Source organism: Rhineura floridana, chromosome 4 (assembly GCF_030035675.1).
Source record: "Rhineura floridana isolate rRhiFlo1 chromosome 4, rRhiFlo1.hap2, whole genome shotgun sequence".
NCBI classification, from domain to species: domain Eukaryota; kingdom Metazoa; phylum Chordata; class Lepidosauria; order Squamata; family Rhineuridae; genus Rhineura; species Rhineura floridana.
The window spans coordinates 90674500-90686827 of record NC_084483.1 but is presented as its reverse complement, the minus strand read 5'-3'; the positions used below and the strand labels follow the sequence as shown (position 1 = coordinate 90686827).

At 40.4% G+C, this 12328-nt stretch overlaps 1 protein-coding gene across 2 annotated transcripts in view; it reads left to right on the top strand.

The window, feature by feature from the left end:
• Positions 1 to 2273: 2273 nt before the first annotated feature.
• The window catches only part of HS3ST5 (heparan sulfate-glucosamine 3-sulfotransferase 5), a 344265-nt gene continuing 334210 nt past the window's right edge, over positions 2274 to 12328 (top strand). The window contains exon 1 of one of the 2 annotated variants that reach the window (XM_061626292.1): positions 2274 to 2525. The gene's annotated coding sequence lies outside the window, so the exon portion shown is untranslated. Of the gene's footprint in view, positions 2526 to 2632; positions 2715 to 12328 lie in introns of those variants that run through there. The other variant, XM_061626294.1, reaches the window with a different exon arrangement.

Here is a 12328-nt window from a genome sequence, read left to right as displayed (position 1 = left end):
TAGTCAAGAAATCAGAAGAAGGCTAGGACTGGGGAGGGCAGCTATGAGAGAACTAGAAAAGGTCCTCAAATGCAAAGATGTATCACTGATCACTGAAGTCAGGATCATTCAGACCATGGTATTCCCAATCTCTATGTATGGATGTGAAAGTTGGACAGTGAAAAAAGTAGGTAAGAGAAAAATCTACTCATTTGAAATGTGGTGTTGGAGGAGAGCTTTGTGCATACTATGGACTGTGAAAAAGAGAAATAATTGGGTGTTAGAAGAAATTAAACCAGAACTACCATTAGAAGCTAAAATGATGAAACTGAGGTTATCATACTTTGGACACATCATGTGAAGACGTGATTCTCTAGAAAATGCTGGGAAAAACAGAAGGGAGTAGAAAAACAGGAACGCCAAACAAGAGATGGATTGATTCCATAAGGGAAGCCACAGACCTGAACTTGCGGGATCTGAACAGGGTGGTTCATGACAGATGCTGTAAGTCGTGATCGACTTGAAGGCATGTAACAACAACAACAAGGTTTTGATACTGGAGGCCCCTTGGAGATTAGAGGTGTTCCATAGGATAGGCTTGTGTAGTAGTAATTTGTATTATTGAGTAATAGTGACAGTCTTCCTCTATAAGGACTGTGTAAACCAGAGGTAGGTGGGAATCCCGTTCACCCAGAGGGCTACATTCCCACATGGACAGCCCACCAGGGGCCACATGTTAGTGACGGGTAGGGCAAGAGACCTGACTTTTATTGTTTGACAGTAGGCTACAGTCCAGTCACAAAAAAGCCTGAAGTTTCTCTCTCCATCCAGGCAAGGAAAAGGCATTATTTCAGTCCAAGGAAATGAACTGGAGGGTGTGAGGGATATGGCCTGGAGGGAAGGGGTGTGGCCTGGGGAGAGTGCCTAGAGAAAGACAGACAGGCTTGTAGGGCTGCACAGGCTGGCGGGCTTCAGGCTCCGCACTCCTAAAATAAATAAGTGCTAGCCTTGCTAGCAATACAAAGCAGTTCCTTCAGGCATCGATCAGATGGCCTTCCAACCAAAGGCTCTGTGTACATGTCACAGGCTCATTCTGGTGCAGCTCGAACTGACTGGAGATTTTTTTTTTTATAATAATTTTTTATTATTCAAATTTTTATAAAAACAAATACAAATACAACAAAAACAATACAACAGAAAAAAAATAAAATAAAAAGAAAAACTTGACTTCCGATTTGTTACAGATCAGCTATAAGTATATTATATCAAACCTGCCTTCTAGAACATACGAAATTCACTTTTGTCCAAAGTCTATCTTAATTAATCGTCAGCACAGTTACTGTTGGGCACGTAGGCCTGGTGTCATGGATTGTGCCATGCATTGAGCTGAGTCCGTAAGAGTCAGGCATCCCAGTCTTGCACAACTCTTCACTGACATGTGGAGTGGAGAGGGGCATGTACCCCCTTTCTGCAACAGTATGTGGGAGGATTGGCATCTGTTATAATTGGCATTCCTTCCTCCCCCCCCCTCAGGAGCAGAGCAGCTAACAGCCTGAGGTAGCAAAATCTGTCAGGAAAGCTGAGGAAGTCTTGCGCTTGTGCTTCGAGTTTTCGGAAGAAGACTGACGGCGGCCTGTTCTGGCCGGGAGGGGTGCCAAGCGATAGCGCCCGAAGGGAACCCGCTCTATCCCGGCGGGCCCTCCTCTACTAAAGCCGCGGCTCTGCTCCCACGTCGTCCTTGGCAAGCTCCTGCACTGCTCTCGGAGGCTTCCAGGCTCGTCGCTGACAGCGCTGTGGGAGTGGGTGGGTAGTGGCAGCCTCGGCGGGCGGGAACAGGAAACAGGCGGGCTACTTGGTGCCTCCGAGATTGGAAAAGGGGAGGAGGCGGAGGCGCGCAGGCTGCTGCCGCCGCTGCTACTGGGCACACGCGGGAAGAAGCTGTGACTATACCACAGGCACCGGGAAGCAAAAAGAGGAGCTGGTGCATGCAAACAGCGCCACAGGGACAAGCGAGGAGGTGGATCTGTTGTGTATGAGGGAGAGTCTGAAGGACACACACATATACATATATTTTACACACACTTACACAAACGTAAAGCAACTGGCGATGTTGGAGGCTGCCTCACGAAGGCGGAGGGAGGGGGAATTGCCCGCCTGGAACTCGAGAGAGTTTATATGCTGCTTATGGAAGTGAGGACAAGAATGTGCTTCAGTCCCACCTCCTCCGCCGCCGCGCGCTGTCCCCGCTGCTTCTGCTCCCCACAAGCAAAGCCGACTGGAACTGAGGGGACGCCAGTAGCTGGTGCTGCTGCTGCTGGTCGTTCCGTGCTTGCGCCGCGGGAGCGAGCCCTGCTGCTGTCGCCACCGCCGCCGCCGCACCTGGCCTGGGCCGCTCTGGGATGTGCAGCAAACGTCTCCTCCTGAACTCCAGTACTTCTGCCGCGTGCTCTACGGCTCCGGCTTTCTCTCTCGGGCGTCCAGGTTCCTACCTCGCGCCCAGACTCTGCCCGGCTTTTGCGGTAACAACGCAAGCGAGATGCTGCCCGGTAAATGCCAAGCGGTGCCATAATCCCAGATATATTGGGGCGGGGGATACAGAGGAGGAGGAGGCGGGGAAACGGGCAGGCTGATAGCGTGAGGCGAACGGGCATCTCTTTCCCTCCCCACCCTCCGTAAGCAGGACTTTTAGCTGCTGCGCTGGACCTGCCAGGCGAGAAGAGAGCGGTGTCTTGCGCGTGAGTATAGAGCGTGAAGGGGCTTTGGGATGGTGCCGCCTCCTGGCACAGCCTGTGCAGTTTGGGGGTTCTTCCTTGCTTGCGTGTTAGGGGCACACTTTTGGATGTGTGTGGGCACGCGCGCGCGTGTGTTTTGATTGCAAAGAGACGCCTGGCTGTTTGTCCCTGGTGCAGTTTTGCGAAGACACACGCACACACTCTGCAGTGCATTGTTCGCAGACTGCTGAAGGCTGTAATCCTATGTGCACAGACTTACCTGGGAGTAAGTCTCATTGTATTCAGACTCAGCACCGGGCTGTGGATGCCTCAGATCTCTCGCTCTGCTGCAGGTCTGTAAATTGCTGAGGGCACTGTGGAGGGGTGGACTAAACTGGCCCTATGCATTGTTGGTGGTGATGATCTGTGGCATGAATGGGGGGTGGGTAGGATAGGCTTGGCAGCCAATTAGTAGTTTAGGGCTTGGCGTGTGCCTTGCCCCAGAAACTTGGTTCTGATGGAGAAGCAGGGATGTCCCTGCCATGCAGGCTTATGGCAGCGAGAGAGTCATCCTTTCCTACCTGGGAAAGGTAGGGTTTTCCAAGTACACGCAGGTCAACTCCCACAGTGGGAAAGACAGTACCACCTTCTGCCATCCCAGTGCACTCCTCCTTGGATCTCCTTCTGTTCTTAGTTCTCACTTTCCTATGGTCATTTCTGCACTTGGACCAAGGAAGCATCGGGTATGAAAACTCATCGACTCCTTTCCCCTCCTCCTTCTCCCATCCCATCCCATCTCTTGCCATCGTGTGTTTTAATAGCTTGGCTGTAACTGTGAAATATGGATCCCTTAAGGGAAGCCTTAATATTTGCAAAATGTTTTATATCAAATTAGTGCCTGGCTTCATTTAACCAGGGATATTTTTTGTTCTTTTGCATTGTAACTTCTTTGAGATTTATGATAGTTTTGCTTAGCAAATGTCAGAGGCATTTGGTTGGATGGGGGAACACTGCGGTGGGGTTCACCCCCTTTTCTTTTACGTTGCTTGGCATGATTCCTGTGAAACATATAAAAGCTGGTAATTGCTGGAGACTTTTTAATGGATTTTGCTAAGTGATTTCAATATTTCTCTTCAATTGTAGTGGCAAGTGGTTTGACAATAATGTCCTTTTGGGTTTCACCTCAAAAGCTTGTTCTTTATAAGCTTGCTCTTGTATAATTGAGCAGTGAAAAGGCATATGGGTTTCACTGGGTAAAAGCATTAGGGCATGTTAAGTGTTTTCTAAGAAGAAAAGGATAGGATTGGCTGGGAAGTAGTCTGATGCAAAGAATTAGTAGTGCAAGTTTTAAAATAAGGGTAAATGCTTTGGGGAAAATAGAATGCTGTGAGTTTAGGTGGCCACAATATAGAAACAACCTCAGGGATACTATTCTGGGTTAAGCAGTTAATGGACTGGGGACCATTCACCTTAAATTTGTCATGCAAATTTAGTTTCATATTTATCAAAGATGGAAAAAATGTGATTTTCATTGCAGGGTATTTATTTATTTATTTATTTATTTTGTGCGCAGGCAATTTCAGATATGGTCAGATTCCCAGTGCAGCTTTGGGTATATAAATTTGTTTATAACTGGGGGCTTACCCATTCTTACCTCTCTGCCCAATATAGTCTGTTGGAGGAAGGGCAAACCAGGACTATTGATCACTTAAATCAGCTTGTCAGCTGTTAACACTTCTCCTTTAGATAAGGCAGGATGTCACTGTACTTCATGATATATTTTCCCAATTGAACTTTATTGCAAAGTATTAATGCCAAATGCTTGATGGTTTTGTAGACACCTGTAAGAAGCATTTTAGTAATACAAGACACCTGCCTGCAATTATTGTGAAAAAGGATTATATAAAAAATCTTCTTCAGTTTTATTTTGTCATTGTTTTCTTGTTAATAAGCCAACGGAGATAGCATGCTCTGTGTGTATAGCTTCCATGTACTCAATGCAGCAGTTAACTTTTTCTTTGTTTCTTGAAGAGTTGACATCTAGTTGTTTGGGACAATATTATGTATATGTACATATTAACATTTTCAGTTTACAACTATTGTTTTAACCAAAAATAAATGAAATAAAATATGAAAGTAGATGGTCACAGAAAACTTAAACTGTGTGAGGAGGGAAATCAATTCCCCATACCATACCAAAATGTCTGTACCTGATTTTCTAGCTCAGAATTATTCCTTGGGCTATCAGCCTAAAGCTACTTCTTTATGAGTAGATATTTCCATGAGATGAGTCTGTAATACCAATTTATAAATACATTTCAGTAAAGGCTTCAAATAGCACTTGCATAGTGAACTTCATGAAGTGGTCAGTGATTTGAAACATCTTTCTTGAGTAACTTTTTAAAAAAAGAATTGAAAATAATAGATGGTATTTAAAATTATTTGGACATTCTTATGATGTTGTCAGCACACTATAAAGCAATTTGTATAGATATCTTAGTGATATGTGTCGTACAGTACATCATTTAAGGTTCTGAGAATTAAATGCTTTGGTTTTGATCTACAGGGCTGTGCAGCAAACTGTACAAATGCAGTGGAGCCAGTCTTGACCATTGCCCCCTCTTACAAAAGCACCACATGAAAAACCACTTTCAAAACTCAGGAAATTCTTGAAAATAGCCTACAATATAACACAAGGAACTGCAGTTGGAGAAAAACAGGGAAATCCAAATGCGCATAAAAGTGCATGGTGTTTCTTTAGGATATTGTTGGATTCTGGAGCCATTGGAATTAGTGATGTCAGGCTGAAACCATTGCATAGTATTGAATAGATCATGATGCTGTTAACATTTTACACTTTTATGCATTGACTATAGCATTCAAAAAGGTGTTGTGCATAATTTTAGAATGCATATGAAGACCTGAATAATATCTAAATACATCTAAACCATGGGGAGGTGATGGAATATCACATAAAATGACCGACTCCCAAGTCTTCAGCAGAATATTGTTTCGGTATTTGTGTACGCACATGCAGGTGTGTGTATGCACAGTATTGTATCTCTGATTGTTTATTGCATAATACATAATGTTTTGAACACATACTGTTCAAGAAAAAACATCTTAAAATGAGAACATCAGTATATGTTTAATATTATACCATTTGTTTCTTTTCTTAAATTTATATTCTACCTTTATTCCACTATGGAACCCAAGGTGGCATACATGTAGTTTTGAAGTGGTCACCCATTCAGGCATTGACTAGACCCAGATCTGCTTGGCTTTAGCAAGGTGATGGACTCATGTACCTTTAGAACATACCTTGGATATTTTTATTAGTTGACAGCTGGATATTTATGCTTCAGTAATGATAAAACATTGTCTCTCAGGGAAAAGTTTCAAACTGATGAGATTTTTAAAATACAACGCAGGAGAACTGAAATCTGGAAATATCAGTGGGCAAGGATTGGAACTGAGTCTGCATATAGAAGGCTTCCCAGAAAGTTGGTTTTAATAGGACCATGGGTTACTATTCGATTTTGTTCATTTACTACTTGCAGATATATATCAAAATACAAAACCTATGCAAATAGGAGTCTACCATTTTATTTTATTTATTATTACGTTTATATCCCACCTCCCTCCAAGGATCTTAAGGTGACATACAAACATGGTTCTCCTCCTCCTGTTTTATCCTCACAACAACCCTTTGAGGAAGGTAAGGCTAGAAGACAGTAGCTGGCCCAGCATCACCCAGGGAGCTTCATGGCTGAGCAAGGATAGTATCTAACCCAAGGGCCCTTCCAGCAAAATCCATATGGAGTTTATTATTCTGATGTAACATGTGTCATATGTCTTCCTTCATGGCAATAATTTCTAATCATTCCTGGGGAGAAAAAGATTGTCACAGGAAGCACATTGTTTATATAGTGTACTCAAAGTATAAACTTCTCCAGTGTAAACAGGTGCAAATATAACATTATGGAAACTTTAATGGGCCATATTATTTTACAAGTTGCAGGTTTTTTTTTAAAAAAAATAGGTTAATTGAAGAAAGGCAGGTTGCCATAAAAAAGCTATTTAATGACTCAGGACATATCAAATATTTGCATTTATATTATTTGAGTAGACACTGTACTTCAAATTGTCAAACTGTAAAAAATTAAATAAAGCCCTCTATGATTTCTACATCAGATTTCTATGCTGTCACCGTTTCTGTGGTTGAACATGCAATAAGCTGTGGGAAATAATCTAGTTTTTTATGTGGTGGTAATTAGATAAAGCATTTTTTCAGTTATTGTTTTAAAAGAGCAATGTTTACTCCATATTTTTTCCTGCTAGAAAAGAAATATATCCATTCAAATTGCAGCAGTAAAATCTCACAACTTAATGGCTGGAATAATCTTGAATAATTGTGTGCGTTTGTTGTATTCTCAAAGGACAGTCATAAATACAGTGGTTATACAGCATTTTAGTAGAGACTTTGACAAGTCATATAACTGCTAATTATAATTTGTCAAATATATGAAGGATCTGTAAATACGATATAGTTTTTGGTCCAAACCAGGGCCTTTAAGTGCTAGTTTTTATCTAAAATAAAGATGATGTGTGCTTTTGCTTCTGAAAGAAATGTAGCACAGAAGTTTGATTAATAGTTAGAACTTGCATAGATATAGCAAGGATGGCATGAAGACATTTTTACCCAAAGTGGTATTTCTATATATATGTTCAGCATGAGCCAGCAAATGTTGATTGGTGGCTCCACATAGAGACAATTGTAAGGATATTTTCCTATGCTGCCAAATATTTTACAAGAGCATTTATTGGGGAGTGTATTGAGTGCATATAAGGGATTATGAAATGGGAATATAAAAATAATGTTAGTGCATACCCAGATAGTGACTTCCTGTGCTTGTGGTTTTTATGCTTCTGTCATAAACTAGAAATGTCATAAGTGAATGAAACTAGGACCATGTTTAAAATGCAGTATATGCTGGTCACCCAGTACTATCTTCTGCAGTGGGGATCAGTGTGGAACCAGCACAGAATAAAGTTGCAGAAGTGTAAGTAAAGCCAAGAATGCTGTTAGAGTGGATGGCTGGATTGCTTTCCTCTTACTTTCTATTTCGTATTTGCCATAAATTAGATTTATTATGAATTGGGCATGCACTGGAGGAACACTCTGAGGTCTGAAATTTGACTGTGACAATAAGTTTTGCATGAAACTTAAGAAATACAGAATTAGTCAAAGGAAAATAAACAAATTGAATGTTTGAATGTCCCCGTCTACTGAAAATACCTTTCTGTTTAAGACAATTCCATTTGAATTAGCTTGTTTATTAGTATAATTAACACAAGAAGAATTAGCTTTTAAGGTGTGCTTTCTAAATACAGTTTATACTTGTACCCACACTTTCATTAGAACCAGGATGGACTGAAATGTGGAAAACTCAAATCAGACAGCTGTTAGGCAACACTTTATTTTCACAGAGAGATAAATTGTATTGTCATGCAGATGTATTCCAAGACCTCAGCAGGCCTAATTCTATGAACAAATGTAGCACATATAATTACATTTTTATGGAGTTAAGTTCCTATTATAAAGAAACTTAACTCCACAAGAAGGTTCCTATTGTTAAGTTCCCATTAAATATAATTTGAATAGAAATGTCAACTTTTTTAGGTGTCAGAGCCAGGCACAATAAAGGCAATGAGTTTCCATACAGATCACAAAAGGTACTGATATAGCAGCACCATGCTGAACAGCTTTTTTCCTGCTATAAAAGATACTCAATATAGATTTTATCCGTGTTTGCACCTGTATTGATTGGATTAAATTACTGGGCTGTATCCAGTGCCCTGTGTGTATAGCTCCTCTCCTCCTCCCCCTCCCCCTCCCCCCAAAAAAACTGCTCTGGAGGGTATGCAGTGGGGCTGGAGGGGACAGCAGAGGAAGAGGAAGCTCCATTGCGCACAGGGAAGTCCATTGTGCCAGCGGAGCTACAGAACTGGATAAGGCCCATTGAGTGTGAACAATACTCAGATCCCACAGCTTTCTGAAATATAGTTAAAGAATTCTGCATTAATTGGAAGTCAACCCTAGAGTCCCTCTTTATTGGGCTCTCCTTTTTCTGCCATCATGCAGGTAGAGAAAAGGAACTAGTTGTATCTACTGGTGAATGGCTTGTGGCTCATTGGTCTGGTTCACTGTTCAGCTATTATGTGACCCAGGCCTTGCTTTGGAAGCCAATTGGATGTGCCAGATAACACCTAGGAAGTGGGTCCTTAGGATGGACCTGAGCGAGAACCTTCTACCTCTGGTCTACTCCTAGGACATTAATAGGAGGCCTGACCGTGTTTTTGGCATTTCTGTAGGTCTGAGATTCCTGCAACACCCATCAATGTTATCCCAACACTCAGGCTGCAGTGGTGGTGTTGGCCAGGGATCAGGCCATGATGATTGGATCCCTGCCCTATGCCGTACCCAGCTCTGAGCTGCAAGGAATGATGTTCTGGCCATTTTTAACCCATTTCAATCTATATGTAGTCATTTGTTCCTGCACCCAGCCCCACACAGTTGGCATAACTATACCAGTTGACCATATGAAAGTGAAAAGGAATCAGAGGTAGCTAAGAATTATTCAACATTTTTTGTTATCTTTTTAAAGTTAGAAACTGAGATGGCATACTTTATTGGATTTATCAAAGAGAAAGCCAAGCACTGATTTATTTGTGAAGGTAGATGAATAGTGAATCAATTGTCCTACAGATGCAACTCACTTGGTGCCTTTTCAATCAACAGTACATGACTTTTAATGAACACTCGGCTGTAGTGAAATAGATATAAAATTTTGGAATGAAATATTATTATGGAAGATGTCTGGCTAGATAATTGTTATTATCGCCTCCTAAGATCTATAGTTGTAATCCAGCATCTTGCTATGCAGGATAGACTACATACTCTTTCCATTGATTGCATAAAAAAAGGAAATAAAAGTATTGCTTAGAAATATTTATTTATTATTTATTACATTTTTAAAATTTATATTTTGCTTTTCACCATCTAGGTTTAAAGTGGCTTACAATGACAAAAATATACAGTATACAAAATGTAAAACATAATTAAACCTCAGAAATTTCAAATATCAAAATATTTTTTTTAAAAATTAGAAAATTTAAAACAGAAAAACATTCATGATGCAAATATGCATTGTATGATGTGAAAAAGGAATTGCCCGTATATGAAAGATGAGGCTATGACAACTTGTCTGAATAGGATGTCCCATCTCTTGGTAGTCCACAGAATGTAGATATGTGCTTTGTTGATCCAAAGGATTACAGGACAGTACAAACCCTAGGCTGGCAGCAGTGGAGTATAATACACTACTGCATCCACAGCCCTGTTGCTTATGCTGGCTGGGACAGAAGGTGGGGTCAGGCAATTTGCTATGCCAGCCTGTAGCTGATGCAGTGATTGGGCCTGGATCAGACCTGCTGCTGTGAAGTCATGGCAGTGGGGCCAAAGGATCCTTGACTGAATCAGTCCCTCCTTGCCTACAGAACATCTCATTTTGCGGCTTTCTGCAGACTATCACCAGTGGGATCCTATAGGCAGTATCTGCCTGTCTGCGTGTTTGGTGTGCAGAACAGGGAGCTTCACACCATTGGGGTGATGCTGATGTCACTCTGCAGGTGGAAGCTGGTAGGGCTAGGTGGAATGATACCTCTGTCCAATCCATCCCCATGCACTCAGCCTGGTGCAGGGGCTTGGACTGCAGTTAAGAGGTGAAAGCAGGCATTTTATTAGAGCATCTGTTGTTGAAAGAAAATACAAGTTTTCAAATATTACATCACATTGTACAAAATTTGTGATTTTTAAATAAAATAAAGGATTAGAATAAAAATAAAATGTTTTTTCAGATCTTTGACGTTATCTTAGAAGTATATAAGACAGGTGTGCTATTGCTATATAGACTTCATTAAAACACGGTGATGGTTGGTTGCAAAGTGAATCCTTAGAATTTGGGGATGTGTTCATTGGGGCATGGAATGACAAAAATATTAACAACATAATCTTAAGCAGTTTACATGCTACTGAATAGTCTAGTGATGCACATTTAACTCGAGTGTTTGTTTGTATTTTTTATTTTTATTTAGGAATTTAATACCCACTTTTTAATTCACAAAAAAATAAAGGGAAAAAGGAAAAAAGATATAAGGCCACCTAATCAATTGTAAAGTCCCATTCCCTGAATACATGGAATAAATCGATAATGTTATTTAGCACACTTGTAATGTTCTAAATGAAAAAGATAAAAAAACCTTTTGATTATGTACATGGAATTATGTTTTTGCCTACTCCTGATTGTAATTTATTGTTTGCAAATTAATTAGCTTAGTTCTGTTTGTTCTTTTCTTTTTCCTTTCCCTTTTTAATTTTTTTCTTTTAATTTTTAAAAATTTGTTATGAATTTTAATGTTGAAATAACAAAATAAACGAATATGATTTAAAAAATCAAAAAACCCTCAAAGTAGACAGCATCAGTTGTGTGTGTGTGTGTGTGTGTGTAATTTTAAACATGAACAACAATAAAATAGTGACAACTGAATTAGCATCTTTCCCATCAATGGGAAATTTAGTTCAAGTATAGGGTCGCCATAAGTCATAATCGACTTGAAGGCATATAACAACAACAAATATCTAATTCATTTTAAATATGAAGTAATTGTCTAAAAAATAATTTAACAGCATGCCTAAGTAGTCAGGTGTGACAAAATTCAAATGACAACAATTGTTTTAAATTTTTAAATTGTGTTCTAAATTGTTTTTAAAAGATGTGTTTTTAAATTTGTATATTTGTTTTAATGTTTTTAGTTACTGAAAACCGCCCAGAGAGCTTCGGCTATGGGGCAGTATATAAATACAATAAATAAATAATAAATAAACAGATTACTTAGAGATGGGGCCATAACTTAAAATGCTCTATTAGCTGTTACAGACCTGTTTCACCTCTAGCAGAGATGGCAGTTGCAACACAGACTGCATTCACACTGTACATTTGTTCCACTATTATTCCACTTTAAATAGTCATGACTTTCCCCAAAGTATGCTGGGAACTGTAGTTTGTGAAGGGTGCTGAGAGTGGTTAGGAGACCCCTGTTCCCCTCAGAGAGCTACAATTCTCAGAGTCCCCTGGGAAAAGAGATTGATTATTAAGCCACTCAGGGAATTGTAGCTCTCTGCGGAGAAAATGAGCCTCCTAACAACGCGCAGAACCTCTTCACAAGCCACACTTCCCATGATTCTTTGGGGGAAGCCATGAATATTTACAGTGGAATAATAGTGAAATAAATGTCTGGTGTGAATGTGGCCACAGACTTTATCAGCAACCATTTCAGATATATAATTGTTATTTCCAAAGTAAAAATAGGAGACCTGGATTTAGCTATCAAGTGAGTCCATGGCTGAGACAGAATCTGACATTTTCAACTCACTGTGTTTTTGTTTGCCTCAATCCACTAGACCAGCTTGGCTTTCATGGGACAATGCCCATTGGTAATGAACAGATATGAATCGATTTCATGTTTGTATTGCTTACCAAGCGGACCTCTCTTATACTTTCTCATAGTAGACATTT